Raw genomic sequence first — 16,557 nt, 5'->3', positions numbered from 1 at the left:
ATAAAGTTTTAAATATGGAGCACAAACTACAATGTTATATTAATCGTGTTTTGAACATAGTATCCCATATTGACAAAATCAAGCAATATATATATAAAAAAAAAAAAGTGAATCCGATATTAAAAAAACAAACAATGTCAAAAAAAAAAAAAAAAGTGGACCTCATATTAATAAAATCAAGCAATATTAAAAAAAAAAGTGAATGTCATATTAAAAAAACAAACAATGTTAAAAATAGTGAAATTATGATTCTAATATATATATATATATATATGCATAAAAAAAGTGCAAATTAATAATGTCCAAAAAAAAAAGTGCACCCCGTATTAAAAAATCAAACAATATTCATGTAATTTCCAAAGTATCTCATTAAGTCAATAATGATGGATTCATTGCCACGTGCGTATTCGTAGCAAACACTAATATAATAAAGTTTTAAATACGGAGCATAAACTACAATGTTATATTAATCGTGTTTTGAACATAGTATCTCATATTGACAAAATCAAGCAATATATATATATATATAAAAAAAAAGTGAATCCGATATTAAAAAAATAAACAATGTCAAAAAAAAAAATAGAAGAAAAAAAAAGTGAACCCCATATTAATAAAATCAAGCAATATTAAAAAAAAAAAAGTGAATGTCATATTAAAAAAACAAACAATGTTAAAAATAGTGAAATTATGATTCTAATATATATATATGCATAAAAAAAGTGCAAATTAATAATGTCCAAAAAAAAAAGTGCACCCCGTATTAAAAAATCAAACAATATTCATGTAATTTCCAAAGTATCTCATTAAGCCAATAATGATGGATTCATTGCCACGTGCGTATTCGTAGCAAACACTAATATAATAAAGTTTTAAATACGGAGCACAAACTACAATGTTATATTAATCGTGTTTTGAAAATAATATCCCATATTGACAAAATCAAGCAATATATAAAAAATAAAAAAAAATAAAAAAGTGAATCCCATATTAAAAAAACAAACAATGTCAAAAAAAAAAAGTGCAGACTTTGTATTCGTAGCAAACACTAATATAATAAAGTTTTAGATACGGAGCACAAACTATAATGTTATATCAATCGTGCTTTGAACATAGTATATATACATATTATATGCATAAAAATAGTGCAAACTAATAATGTCCAAAAGGATGGCCTCATACTAAACAACACCAAGCAATATAAAAAAATAAAAAAAAAACTATATAAAGCATGGGTTTTGAATTCATAATCCCTCAAGTACTTATGTTTTGAAAATCTTGCTATTTTAGGTGATTATGCGCAAATATCACTTGATTCCTAGTTAAGCCTTTTGTGATTTCAACCCTAATAAGAGAGCCTGTTGTGGTAAATCAGACATATCAAGATTACACGATTTTAATTTAGGATAGAATGACATCCGTAGATCTCATTGAATTTCAGATGATGTGAATGTTAGATATTAGTTCACGTGAAATACAACTACAAAATGGTATTCTGACATTTACTTTATGAATACAACTATCCTGTAAATACTGCTTTTGATGAAAAAATAATTCCTATATAACGTACTTTTTAAGAAAGAGAATATGAAATAATAATAATAATAATAATAATAATAATACGCGTGGTAACAACAAAAAAACAAGAATAAAGTGAACTCCTTGTTTTTGTATCACAATCTCAACATGACAATATATTTGTTATATTAATTATATAAAAATATATATATTATAATCACAACACATCAAGCACGTGAATCTTTAACATTGTCTAAAAATAGGATTTTGGTGTTTAAAGTATCTAATGGTAAAGTTTTGATATTTAAATGATCCTTAGGGTAATATGATTTACTTTTCTGATATAGCTAGTTTTACTTAGAGAGATAAAAATAATTAATTTAAACATCAAAATCCTAACTTTAAATAAATGGTATTGTAGTGCTCCTTTTAATGGTGAAATGTATTTTTTCCTTTCTTTATTTTTCCTGCTTTATCTATTTTTATACTTAAAATTTGCATTATTTTTCTAGTAAATTCAATAAATACTGTGTATTTTTCGACCACCCAAAACACATCAAAGTCAGTGATATCATTAATAGTATATGTGCAACATCTATTTCAGTTCCCTCTCTTTTGTTCAAGAAAATGAGTCTGGATTGTCTCCTTCAATCAATTTATTTTGATTAGATATTATAAGTCGAGAAAGGATTAAAATTGTCCTTTATCTTTGAGTTAAGAATCAAAATAATCTTTGTCTTTTAACATGGAGCACTAATAGTCCTTCATGTTTCAAGAATTGGTGCACTTTAAGTGCACTTCCGAACAACCGTCTAATTTTTAACGGAGACTTTTCTTTGCACGTGAGAAAGAGCCCGTTTGGATTGGCTTATGCCTATAAGTTGTTTTCAGTTTTTTTGAGTGTTTGGCTGATCAGCTTAAAGTCATTTTGTGCTTAAAATAAGCCTAAAAAATTAATTGGACCCGTTTAGCTTAGCAACTTATAAGATGAAAATAGTTTATAAGCCAAAAAAAATAAGTTGAACGGCCCCAATTTTTTTTTTTTTTACTTATAAGTTATTTTCAGCTTATAAGTTTTTTTTTTTTTTAAACTCATCCACACAGGCTCAAAATTCCCCCCCCCCCCCCCCCAACCCCAAAACTCAGTTTTCCCTTTCTTCGTTCTCCCTCAAGTTTTATCCATTCCTCCATCTATTTGCTAATCATTCCTTTATTCCTCTTTTTATTTTGCATCTTTTTGGGATCTTATGGATCACTTTCTGTTTCTTACCCCACCAATTGACCAAATCCAAAATTTAGTCTCATTGACAAACAAAAATAAAATAAAGAGATTGATAACTGGAAGTAAGATTCATTTCAGTTGTATATTGTCGCTTTTGAGGAATATCTTCTTTTCCTTTTTGTTTTATCTCTTGAATGAAAGTCTCCAGCAAAAGAAAATTTCTCTATTTCTATGAATGCAAAGCTGTCTTCACCATCATCGAGTCTTCTTCGTTGTCCTCTGCAATAGGTTGTTTAAACGCGAAGAGAAAAAGCCATGAAAATCTAAGATTATAGCGATCATTGGGTGTGCTCTTGTTGTTGATAACACACTGGTTAACTGAAATATCCAATTGAATTTAATTGGGAAGGTACTAAACATGTTGGTTCGTTGTGCATATGCAGGCAAGTTTCTTGCACGCAAGGTGCTCGACTAATTGTCCCAATGATCATTTGGCCTCATAGTCCATTATGCTTCCCCAATTATGACATATACATGCTGAAAATTAGTGAGCTTGAAGACAACTGGAGGCATGCAAGAATCTAGAGAAGCCTAGAAGTTGAAGAGAAAAGAATTGGGGCAAATTCAAGTTTCTATAGCGGAAGTTTATCAAATGGAACTTTAGATCGATAATCTGAAAAAAGAAGATGAAAAATGAGCCAAATAGTAGTTGAGATCAAGAAATTGAAAAACGGCCTTTTAAAATCCGATCGTATGTTGTCATGAGTGAACATGTAATTTATGTTTGGCTTCAATTTGTTGAGAAGTTGGCTTTAAAACCTTTTAATGTTGTACATTTGGATGGTGCAAATATGCTATAGATTCTAAAGGTGAAGTATTATGCATTGAACAGTATAATATGAAGATAAAATATACATTTCTTCATTAAGATATAAATAGATCTTGATGAAGTATTGTGCATTGAACAATATAATAAGAAGATGAAGTGTACATTTCTTGATAAGGATATAAATACAAAAGCTAGTTTGGACAAAATATATTTCATGATAAGTATTTCAGTTCACACAGAGTCAAGTCTCTTGAATCTCCCCAAAGAAATTTTCATATTCACCAAACACAAAATAAATCAGAATTACATCAGATTTGCACCAGAAAAGCACTAAAATTACACCAAAACAGCACCGAAAAGCACCAAAACAGCAGTGGAAGTACACCAAAACAGCAGCGGAAGTGCACAAAAACAGCAGCAAAAATGCACCAAAACAGCAGCAGAAATGCACCGAAACTGCAACGGAAAAGCACCAAAAAGGCACCAGAAAAGCACCAAAACAGCTTCGGGATTAGACCAAAACAACAACACCAGATTCGCACTAAAACAACACTAGAATTGCACCAAAAACAACACCACACTCGCACCAAAAACTACACAGCAAAAAAAAAAGTAACTAGAAAACAATAGCAAATATACTTTAAACCTGAAAAGCACATGGTGATCTATTTTTCTTTACCAAAAAAAAAAAAAAGTTGTATCTTTAAAATGTAACTCCACTCTATTGAGGTTGTCTCAGGCTGCACATTATTATATTTTCGGCAAGTCCTTTTGTTGTGACTAGGCTTGTGACAAGCACTGCAATCTAGAGATGTTTGCTTTCTTTTCATCGTTGTTCGACTTCTTCTGACTTCATCAACTTCTTTTCTTCTTTTCTTCTACTTTCTTCCTCTATTAGTTCTTGTCAAACTCCTTGGAGGCAAGGGAAGAAGTTTATTAGATTTTGGCCACATTTGTGAGCCATTCATCGGGAAAATTGCATTTTCATATATTTTTCGGTACGTTTCCACCTTGTAGTAATCATGAACATAATCAAGAATGTCTTTATTGTTAGCCCAAATGGCTGCAATAGCATGCTTTCAAGGGATTCCAATGAGGCTCTGTCTTCTACAACTACATGTTCTTTTCTCCAAATCCACTGCCCAATTATCCACAATACTAGCTCCTATAATTTTATAGTTCCATTGATTTGACTTTCTAGGAATATATTCTCCAACTGCTTTTTGAGTTCAAGCAATATATCTTTAATCTTGGGACAAATATTACCTAAATTTCACTATTGTGCTTTCTCCCTATTAGCTAGCATTCTAGGCATGAGTAGATATCTTAATTTCTCCAACAGTGTCAAAATTGGCTTGTCTCTGGCATCAAGTATCATGTCATTGAACACTTCATAAAATGTCATATTTAGCATCTTAAGAGAAATAAGACCTTGTCCATTGACTAGGTTCTTTGTCATTACACCAAGCAGCAACATTTGAATCTAACTCAAACATACGATTTATGCATCTATTATATTGTTGCACAGTGGTAGCCTTTGCATCAGCCCAAAGTGTTTTTTTAGAGAAGCTACCAAAACCTGCCTTTTTGAAGTTGTTATAAAGGTGTCTCACACAAAATCTATGACTAATATATGATAAAATATCATTAAAAGCTTAAATAAGACCTTTTTGTTTATCGGACATAAAGGTCAAACCAGCCTCCTCCTCGTGTATATCTAAATCATCAGTCAAATAAGTCACGCACTAAGTCCATGTCTCTTTGTTTTCTTTCTCAACAACGGCGTAAGCAATGAAAAATATTTTATTGTTACCATCACTTTCATTGGCACTGTTCATGTACACACTTCGCCTTGATTCTTTCTCTGTCTTGTTCCACTTGATATACTTTCCTCTTCTTATCTCATGCGTTGTTACAACCTTCTTAAACTCTCCTTTGCTTGCAAAAGTCAACTCTATAGCTAATATTGGATTATTTCCATCAGTATTTGGATTGAATTGAGGATACGTGTGACTCTCAGTTTCAGAATCACTATGCAAACTCCTTGTGTCACTAGAATCACAACAATCAGAATACTCCTCTGCAACTGCCATCTTTCTCTTTACTTCAACACTAAGAAGCTCGCTTTCACCCAAAGTGATTTGCTTTTCCTTTCCATGGTTATTGACTAAATCATCATTAGAAAAAATCAGCCTCCATGTCACTAAAATCGCCACCCGATGAATTTTCATGTACAAGTTGTTCTTTGTCATTATCTTCAATTGTTGCTTGACTTGGTGTATCCCCATTGTCCATTTTAATATAAGAATCCCGGTGCTCGAAGTAAATCTCAATCACATAGTCTTTTGGGATATTTTTGCTAACTGCACAGGCTACAAATTTTGTAGAGACCAATCTCCATCTTTTACCAGACTTTCCACACTTATGCTAAAAAGTTATTGAATCAGATGTATACCCACAAATCTTCGCCATCTTTTTGAACTCCTGAAGATTCAACGCATCCATATTAATGCAATCAATATAGTCTATGCTTCCACCGATGTAATGCTTGTTTGGAATACGTTTCATGACATCTCCATGATATATTTTCGTACTGACAAACAAATCCTCGACTATCGGGTCTGAAATTAAAGAACAAGTATATCACATAAGGTGTTGTAGTTAACAAAAATATGTAAAAAAAATAAAATAAAATACAAAAGACAGCAAAAAATGCTTCAGCCTAATAACCAAATACAATGTTGCAGCCAGAATAAGGAAATTTAATGCTCATAACCATATAAAATATTCATAAAGTAGTGTACTCATAGCAGGGGATTTTATTCTAGTTTTTCAATCTTTCCAACGACGACAGAGTCTTGTTCTAGCTTGTCACTTTCGTCTCTCCCTCTCCTTTTATCTCATGCCATTCTTATTCTCTAACAGGTATGTGTGTGTGTATTACTTCAAATTTTTGTATTAATCTTCCTACAAAGTACCACGTTTTTGTTTCATATGTAAAAAATGCATAAGTTCTCAAAAACAATAAGGCTAAAGTCATCGATAGACCCTCGAACTTATCCGTAAAATCCATTTGGATCCCCAACTGAGACTCTTACTATCTGAACCCTCCAACCCCCACAAATGTGTACCAATTTAACACCAAACTATAATCCATTCAAAAAATAAAGGGCGTGTAACTCACACGCAGATGATGTGGCAGAAAACGAATGGAACAATGACATGTGACATGTGGGTCCAAAGTAATTAATAAATCTTGAATTAAGAAAAAGAAAACTAATATAAAACTTATTTAACTGATAAGAAAATTATTTCAGAAAAAAGAAGAAGTAAAATCCTATTTTCTTACACCCCACCCCGTCCCCACCTTTCATCTTCCCCATCCCACCGGCCAGTGATGGCTGCCGCCGGCCCGACGTAAACTCTATCCCACCCAACCCTCTTTCTCAAATCCACTCCTCTCATTTCTCATGTTTTTATAACCCCTCCTATAACCCATCAACAATGTCATACCTCTTCCACCCCAATCACTTCCCTTTTTATCGGTGTAGTTGAAGAAATGGGTCAAATCAAGCAAGTTGGTTACTCCCAACCCGACAGTTTCACCATGATAATCCAAGCTAAACAACTTGGTTACTCCCTTTCTTCTTCCCCGAGCATGAAAAGTAAAAAAGAAAAAAGATTCAATTTTATCCAAGGATTTCAACTCAAAATTGTACGTGCCTTTTCTCTTCTCAAAATGTGAATACCTCTCTATAATCTCTTCTTTAGAATCATTTTCTCTGTTTTCTAGTTTCTGTTTTTTTTTTTTTTTTAATTGTGGTCTCCGGAGCTCCGGGTGAGTTCGCTGGAGAAGAAAGGGGTCTTGTGGATAAGAGAGTAGAAGAAAAATAAAGGGGAAAAAAAGGACAAACAATTGGCATCTCAGCCCTTTTGAAGCAGTGTAATTCACTCACTTTGCCACCTCAATAATTGTGTCCAAGTGGCACATTAAAAGTGCTTTTAGAGAGTTCAGACTTTGGTAGGAGTCTCAGTTGGGGATCTAAATAAATTTCACGGACAAGTTCGATGGTCTATCGATGAATTCAGCCAAAATAATAACAATGATCAAGTAACAAAAAAATAAAATAAAAAAATCACCATAAGTAGGACTTGATTCTCTGGCACTACTGCGCCTTAAACATAGTTGCCTCCAATAATCGATTTTTAATTTTTAATGAAATTCAGAATAAATTTTTGGTTAGAGGGGTTGATTTGAAGAAGAAGGGGAAGAGACAAATCAGAAGCATGGTTTGACAAGGAATGTGAAGGGACAAGGAAAACTGAGTTCTGGGGAGAAATTTTCTCACGTGCAAAGAAAAGTCTCCGTTAAAAAGTAGACGGTTGTTTGGAAGTGCACCAATTCTTGAAACATGGAAGACTATTAGTGCTCGATGTTAAAAGGAAATGATTACTTGATTCTTAACTCAAAGATAAAGGATAATTTTGATCCTTTTCCATAACTAGTATAAAATAGCTCTAACTGGAATTTTGCGCTTATATGGTGAACTATAAAAAGTAGATTTGTTGCATCCTCTTTTTTGATTATTTTATCTTGTGTTTGACTAAATTTTTATTCTGAAATCAACAATTCTGAAATTAGTTATATTGTAATTGTGATGCTATTTTTATACACTTAATGCAGAATGATAATTTTAGAGTTATTAATGTAGGGTAAATATTAAAATATCAAGATGTCTTTCTCCACATTTAACTCGGAATAGCTATTTTGAACTTTTTGATATTAGCGAACCGAAATTTTCAATTTTGTATCATACGTACCATGACATCCTAGAAGTAGGGGTGTACAAAGTAAACCGACAAACCGCATCAAACCAATAAATCGAGTCAAACTGAAAAAAAAATCCGACTAGTGGTTTGGTTTGACTTAGTTTGGAGTTGAAAAAAAAAAAACCCGACCATAATTGGTTTGATTTGGTTTTAGCTAAAAAAATCAAACCGAACCAAACTGGCCTGACATTACGTGTATTCGATTTTTAAAATACTTTATACATAAAAATATTTATTTGTAATGTAATTTGTAAATATTTCTTAAATTTTTTCATAGTTTTTTGTCTTTTGATCATATTAGTTTAAACTTGAATTTTGAATTTTGAATGCCAATAAGTATTATATCCCATGGATGTTAGTAACTCAAATAAAGTCCAAATCAAAACCAACTCAACACTAATGGTAACAAAAGAAATTCAATTCTAACACTAGGAATGACAGTAATGTTGGATATCAATTATTTAGTTTTGCATAATTAGTTTAGAGCGTAAAAATACATAGCTTAATTTTTTTTCTTTGTCATGTAATTAATACTTATAGCCGTACTTATTTTAGCATAACTTAGTATTTAGATTAAAGTCATTTTCTTTATGGCTTATTAATTAGCAATATTTATTTTAACCGATTTTATTATCTTGTGTTGAACATTTTAATACGATGTCATCACCCATCTCACATTTTGTGTTATTTTCTTAAGAAACACCTTAGTTATATAGTTGTATCTTATCAGGACTAAAGAAATATTTGAAGTAAAAGTCATATGTTTTGTATGAAGATTTTTTCGGGAAAAAACCCGTAAAAACCTAATAACCCGAAAAAATTCGAAGTTGAAAAACCCAAATTTTATTGATTTGGTTTGGTTTATAAATTTAAAAACCCGACGCAATTGGTTTGGTATTTAAAAAATCCGAACCAATCCGGTTCATGTACACCACTACCTAGAAGTCGTGCACTCGAAACTCCTCCCTTACCTTTTGCTAAGTTATATCCTAACCAACCCTAATCCTAATTCTTATCCTTTAACTTGTTGACAAGCATATTGTCTCCCTAATTATCTCTGAACTTTGAGAAATAGTTTATCAATACCTTTCGTTATACTATTACGCCAATTATGCCCTTACCATTATACTATGGTCTAAATTTACCCCTAATTTAAACGGACTGCCACGAGTTCTAATCCTAGATGCCCAACCCATTTCCGAGTCCGGAACCAAAATGCCTTCAAAAAAAACATTTTGAACAAAAATACCCCAACAAAAAAAATAATTACCAAAGTACCTTTAGCGCAGTATTTTACTGCGCTATAGCACTTGACGGAGACGGAGCCGTTAAGTGCTATAACGCAGTAAAATACTGCGCTAACCAAAAGTTTCTCTCACCTATAACGCATTATTTTACTGTGTTATAGGAGTTTGTCTCTCTCTTATAGCGCGGTAAAATACTGCGCTATATTACTCAATTATAACCCGATCGGGTTCCACCACTGGTCCCCTCCAGTGGCAAAAAAAAATTCAAAACGCCATTTGAGGCGAGCCAAGGTGGTCCCCACGTCTTAAAAACATCGTTTTCTATTAAATTTCATCCGGAAAGTTTAGATTCTCGGTGTATTCAAGTCAAGGAGCAAGATTCTAAGTTCTAATTTTGAGAAAAAGCGGCGTACAACTCGATTAAAATAACTCTACAAAAAATCTTCGATTAAGTTTTCTATTATAAACTTTTGTTATTATTTTGTTGTATACATTATATTGCATGCATGTTTAACATTTAATCGTCGTTAATTTTCAAAAAAAAAAAAATCAAATTTCATTTTTTTTTTTGGTTTGATCGGGCTGAGCAGTGGCTTAAGCCACTGTTCCCTTTTTTTTTTTTTGTTTAATTCATTATTTGTTAAATGTTTATGAATTGTTAATTTGTTAAATGTTTATGCATTGTTAATTTGTTATATGTTTATGAGTTGTTAATTTGGTTAATTATTTATGAATTGTTAATGAATTATTATTTTGTTAATTGAGTATTTGTTAAATATTCTTTATGAATTGAAAGAAGTTGATTGGTAATGAATTATTATATTGTTAACACTTTGTTTGGATGGTTGTTATGTATTGTTTTGACATTTATCGTATTGTGTTGTATTGTATCAGACCAAATCAGTAGTTACATAAAATAGAACCTTTCGTCGTTACATACCAATAAAATTAAAGTAGCAATCAAAGCAAACATTTTATTTAAACTAACAACATAATATAATACAATAGGTAACAACCATCCAAACAAGTTGTAAACGATTATGAAATGTTAATCTATACAATTTTAAAAGCGTGAATACATATGTTAAATAAAAAAATTATCTTAAAAATAATAGTTAAAGTTCTTCTTTTCATAAATACATAAGCTAACGAAAAAAATGTAAAGTTTATAGGAAAATATGTGGTCGACGAATATACTCTTTTAGTTTAATTTTATCGTAGTTGTGTTGGCTATTTGGTCAACTAAAAATGTATCACATATTCAAAATAGAGTTCCAAACAAATATTACTGCTACATTTCGATTAGTTAATATAATTTATCTTCATTTCAAGAATAATGACTAATTTAGTTTGTACAGACCGGACTCTTTCATGGATTCGAATGTTCCCCCTGGGCCTGATGATCACCCGGGGCCCGATGATCACCCGAGGCCCGCTGTTCACTCGGGGCCCGCTGATAAATCAGTATTGTCTTTGCAAGACAATCATAGGTCAGAGTTATTATGGGCCGGTACTATAGGGATATCTACTAGGCTCCGTCCCCGTAGATTGCAGAGAGTGTAGGCTCTTTTACGCAAGCACCCCCCACACCCTCGCGTGTTGGAGATATTATTTCGGGGCGGCATCTACCGTTGCGTGTCCGTTGGTCGGGTACAGCATGATTGGGCGCTCATCACGGCCATGGTTGAGCGGTGGAGGCCAGAGACACATACCTTCCATCTTCGCACTGGTGAGGCCACGATTACACTTCAGGATGTAGAGGTCCTCTTTGGATTGCGGGTTGATGGAGAGCCACTGTACACTCGGTACGAGCCTCCTCCTGGTCAGACGTGGGTGACAGAGTTGACTAGGCTCACCCACTTCGTGCCTGATGCCGCGGCCCAGTATCGGGTGTTACACCCCGCATTTTCAGAGCATGAGTATGACATTTACCTCACCGTAGTAATGGAGTGTCAGAGACGTCCCATGATGTTTTGAAAAGCACATGCCATGGAAAGTACGAAACAACGAAGAAAAAGGGTGAATTACGATCTCGTAAGTCGTAATCGGGAAAGAGTATTTTGAAACACAAGAACATGGTCATTATCATGTATAATAAATGATAAATATCATGTATGGAGAGTTTCGGAATATTTCGAGATCGAGCAAATTGAAGAAAATAAATTCGACGAAAATTTGAGAAATGCTGAAAGGATTTTAGTCAACTTTGGAGGGGTATATCTCCATGTATATTTGGAGTTTTAAAGCGTTTCAAAAGCCTAAAATGAAGTTCGTCGAGTTTAGTTTGTAATGCAGCAAACCGCTCGATGATAGGACCTCGGAGTAGAGAATTATAGACGTTACAAACTGAACTGTCGCGCAGAAACAACACTACTACAGTACTGCTATAGTACTGTAGCTACAGTACCCGACCCAACTTATTATAAAAGGGGTTAAAACCCCATTTTTCATCATAAAAACCTTCCAAAAACTTCCAAAAGTTTCAGCCAACTAAAGGGCTTTTAAATCTCACATAAAAGTGAGAATTTTGGGCAAATTTTAAAGTCTTGGAGTACTAATCGAAGTCCGAACAACACGTAGACGCGATGATGATTTCATTTGGTGTTGGAGTGGCTTGGAAACAAGTAAATGTTGAAGATTTGGCTACCTTCATGAAAAACAAGGTATGAATTGTTGAATCTCTTTCTCTATCAATATGAATTAAGAAATAATTGCAAGAATAAGGTGATAGTTTGTTGTATTGATGTTGTTAATTTGTGAATTGAGATTTGAAGAGAAATTTGGATGAAAATACACATATTTGTCTTGTAGGATGTTGAGGATGTTGTTATTGATGTTGTTAGTATTAATTTCAACTTCTTTACGGAAATAAAGATTTTTAAATAGTCGTATCACAAGTGGGTTAGTTGAGAAATTTAGGAAACGTCGTGTGGGCTGTTGTATGGCATATGTTGGTGTTGGAAATGATGTTGCTACTATTGGTATTGCTGTCGATGTTGTTGGTTGTTGAATTGGAATTTTGGGCTAGGCATATAAACAGAGGAGATGCTGCCCGAATTTCGACAGAATCAAAAAGGATTTTAATTAAAGTCTCGAGACGAGCGTATGATGATGATTCTAATGATATTATGAATGGTTATATATGTAGATTACGAGGCTACGAATAATTCTTAAGAGAGGTGCAAGACGGGAAGTAAGTTAGAAGTCGAGAACTTTGTTCCAGGTATGTTAAGACTCGTCTCTTTCTTTCAAAGGCATGATTTCCTTCCTGATAATCCATAAGCGTTTTCCAAAATATTCATATGTTTTAAACCAAAGTTTGTGATTATGTGAGCTCTTATGATAAAGACGATGAATATATTTTCCATGACAACGATGATGTCACAAATGAGAATATTATTATGATGACTATGATGAGAACGATCTCATGTTTAAAGGTTTCAAGTTTACGATTTCAATGACGATATGAGAATGTCGAGCTATTTATTGATTTCTCAATCTATTCATGAATGGTGACTTTATTTCTAAATCTTTCAAAGTATATGAATTGATGCCTTATGAGATTTATGATCTTATTCTATGTTTTCTCTTAATGCTATTCTTCATTGATAGTCTCACCTTATAATAATTGTTTCTTCAAGGTGAGACAAAGCGACGATGGTTATTCCATAATACAATCGGAGGCTACCGACCTTACGTCACTCCAATATAGTTGTGGCTTTTGATTGGGCTCTTATGCATGCTTTATATATATTTATGTATGTATTTTCTCACACCGCGCCGCGCTATAGTCGGCCGGGCAGGCACATAGATGTGCACACCACTGCAGTGGGCATGTTATGATATTGCCCCGGACGCGGGAGGCCTGGACGCAGGCTAATGCTGATAACACCGAGCCTTAATGGTCGGGCATGATATTACATATATGACACCGCGCCTTAATGGTCGGGCATGTTACTATGTATACGTATTGAAATGTTTTTTTTAAAAGGTTAAGCATGCATGACATCCGCCCTACGAGGCACTCAGATGTACAAGTTACCTCTCTTATTCCTTGTTACTTTCATGTTTATGTTATGTTGTTATTCATGCCTTACATACTCAGTACATTATTCGTACTGACGCCCCTTCTTGTGGGCGCTGCGTTTCATGTCACGCAGGTGTATACAGATGAATAGAGGGCATGGCTAGAAGATGTTCCAGCGGGATTGGCGAGCTCCATTTCTTTCAGGAGTGTTGCTGAGTCGGAGTATCCATGTCATGGTATAATGATTTATGTTAGAGACTTTGCAGACAGAGTCACGTATATAGTATGTCATTCTTGTAAGCGGCTATTTAAGCCGATGTATCATTATGCATTATGTCACAAATTTCATACGATTACAGATTTTGCTTGATTTGATAAAAATGAAAAGAATGTTTTTGTTAAAAGCTTTCACTATGCATTTTAGTTCATGACTTAAGGATTATGAGTACAATGAGATTCAACGGGTTCGCTCGGCTCTAAGTAAGGGTCGGGTGCCCGTCACGCCCTATCGGGATTGGGGTGTGACATCGGGACAGAGTCGGGTTTAGCTTAGTGCACTCTGCACTTATTTGGAGGGTCTGGATCCGGTTGACGACGGCACCCTGCAGGACGATGTTGATCGTCATGCCCGTTTGTACCTGCTTATTATCTTGTTCCCGAATTCATCGGGTGCCTTTGTCAGTTTACGTTACTTGGTTTTCTTGGAGCATCTAGACCGCTTGGAAGAATACAGCTGGGGCGGTGCTGTTCTGGCGTATCTTTACAGATGCCTGTGCCGAGCGTCTATTGGTGCCGTCAGAGATGTGTGTGGATTTTTTGCTTTTCTCCAGGTAATATTTAAGTGTGTGTTCCTTTAATGTCAACAAACCTCTTGAAAGGACGACTAAAATATCGTATTTTTCTAATATCGCTTACAGATATGGGCGTGGGAGAGGATGCTGCCTTTTCAGCCCGTACCTAGGCATCACCTCGAGATTGACATGCCTTATGCGAGGAGGTGGACAACGGGTTTTGACCGGGATGTCGATACGCACCACAATATTTTTCCATTGACCAGCTTGATCACATGACGGACGATGCGGTAAAACTATTTAAATTTACATTAATAATTTAATTAAACGTCTTTTCTACTTGGTGATAACTGATTTGTATTTATATGTTATGCAACTATTTATATGGACGCCGTACGCTGCTATATTAGATGGTTTGCCCCCCTTCTTAGGGCAGGTCAGGGGGTTTGGAGGTCGCGGTGTCCATTGATACACCTGGACACCGTAGAGGATCACATGCCCGAGCGTGTCTTACGACAGTTTGGGCATACACAGAGTATACCCCCTAATGTCCGTCATGAGTTCCGACACTACCAGCGGGACGATCGGGCTGCCGTTGATGATGATTTTTTGGCTTTCATGTATGTCCAGCTCCACTGTTGGGAGAACAGGTTGGGCACTTGAGCGGTGGTCGGCCATTTGACTCCCATTGAACATTACATGCGCTGGTTTCATCAGATCACACGCCGATTGATCGACAACCCAACTTTGCGTCCCCCTAGGGATGTAGGATATTTAGTACTATTTTATATTTTAGGATTCGGCGCCAGCGGGTCCACCAGAGCCACCCACTCAGGCATTTTCTCATGGGCCTGCTGAGCGAGCGATGTCTTCCCATGTGACTGTCGAGCCACATGTATGCTTTTAATTAAAATTAGTTTTATTCAATATAAGGTCAATATTTAATATACATATTTGATAATTTAAAGTACTTATTTTAAATATGTATGCTACTTATTATTTCATTTTTTTCATATTTTAGGATTCAACGCCAGGGGGTCCACAGGAGCTGCCCATTCAGGAGCATTCTCATCAGCCTGCCGAGGTAGAGGTGTCTTCTCATGAGACTACCGAGGCGCATGTAAGTTTTTTACTTAAAACTAATTTTATTCAATATAAGGTAATTTTTTTTTTTATAACATTTGCTTGGACTTCGAACAGCATGTCGTCCAGGAGACTACCTCATATTCACCACCACACCCATCTCAGGAGCCTACAGACCCATCTCAGGAGCCGACTCAGGCGCCCGTTGACACACACGTTTGATTAAATAAATAACGTTAATGTATTCAATATAAATAAGAAATGGTACTAATATTTATATACATTTCAGGTTCATCCTTCGGCGCCTGCGGTGGCGACTCCCGACGAGGAGGAGGTCGAGTTTTCAGACCCAGCTTAGCCTGAGGTTCTGAGCGTGCCAGCGGGAACAGATCCCAAGAAGAAGCACGTTCTAGTTAAGGGCGCAAGGGCTAGGGGAAGAGGAGATGATCATGGCTTGGAGCGCCCGGTTATTAAGAGGAAAAAGGGCGATGGAGACGATGGCGAAGGCAATGGGGATGGTATGAGCCTTAGGCCTAGGGATAGTCTCCGGCATACTACATGTGGGACCCATCCTCCATAGTGTATATACATTAGTGTTGTACAATTTATCGTAAATATTATCTATTTTTTGCATATTTATAAATATTATTTTAGTCTTTATTATTGTTTATAGTTTCACATCCTAAATTGATAATAAAAAAAAACGTGACATATTCGAAATAAAGTTAAGCATTAATTTAAAACTAAGACGAAACCCTAAAATATAAATAACTTAAAGCTAAAAATGACTTAAAAAGGACTTCGAGCACTTTTCAACCACTAAAATGACAATCCAAAGTATTTCGTATTCTTGATGTGTTGAGCCTGTTTTATTAATTATACAAATATAACTAAAGTTCCATATAAAATATTGAAGTTCTGGAATCTCAAAGCATGATTAATATATGGCTAAACTACGTAAAAAAGATAAACTACGTAAAGAAGAGTGAAAAATGTGATGTTAATGGAAATGG

General features: G+C 34.7%; 1 long non-coding RNA gene across 1 annotated transcript; it reads left to right on the top strand.

The window, feature by feature from the left end:
* Positions 1 to 7,144: 7,144 nt before the first annotated feature.
* On the top strand, positions 7,145 to 16,115 carry LOC132632148 (uncharacterized). Its single transcript, XR_009579264.1, has 6 exons — positions 7,145 to 7,281; positions 13,804 to 14,500; positions 14,588 to 14,751; positions 15,483 to 15,581; positions 15,662 to 15,760; positions 15,834 to 16,115. It is a non-coding gene; the product is annotated as an uncharacterized LOC132632148 (long non-coding RNA).
* Positions 16,116 to 16,557: the final 442 nt, after the last annotated feature.

Source organism: Lycium barbarum, chromosome 3, assembly GCF_019175385.1.
Source record: "Lycium barbarum isolate Lr01 chromosome 3, ASM1917538v2, whole genome shotgun sequence".
Taxonomy (NCBI): Eukaryota; Viridiplantae; Streptophyta; class Magnoliopsida; order Solanales; family Solanaceae; genus Lycium; species Lycium barbarum.
Note: the sequence above shows the minus strand (reverse complement) of the source record. Positions and strands in the feature narration are given on the sequence as shown.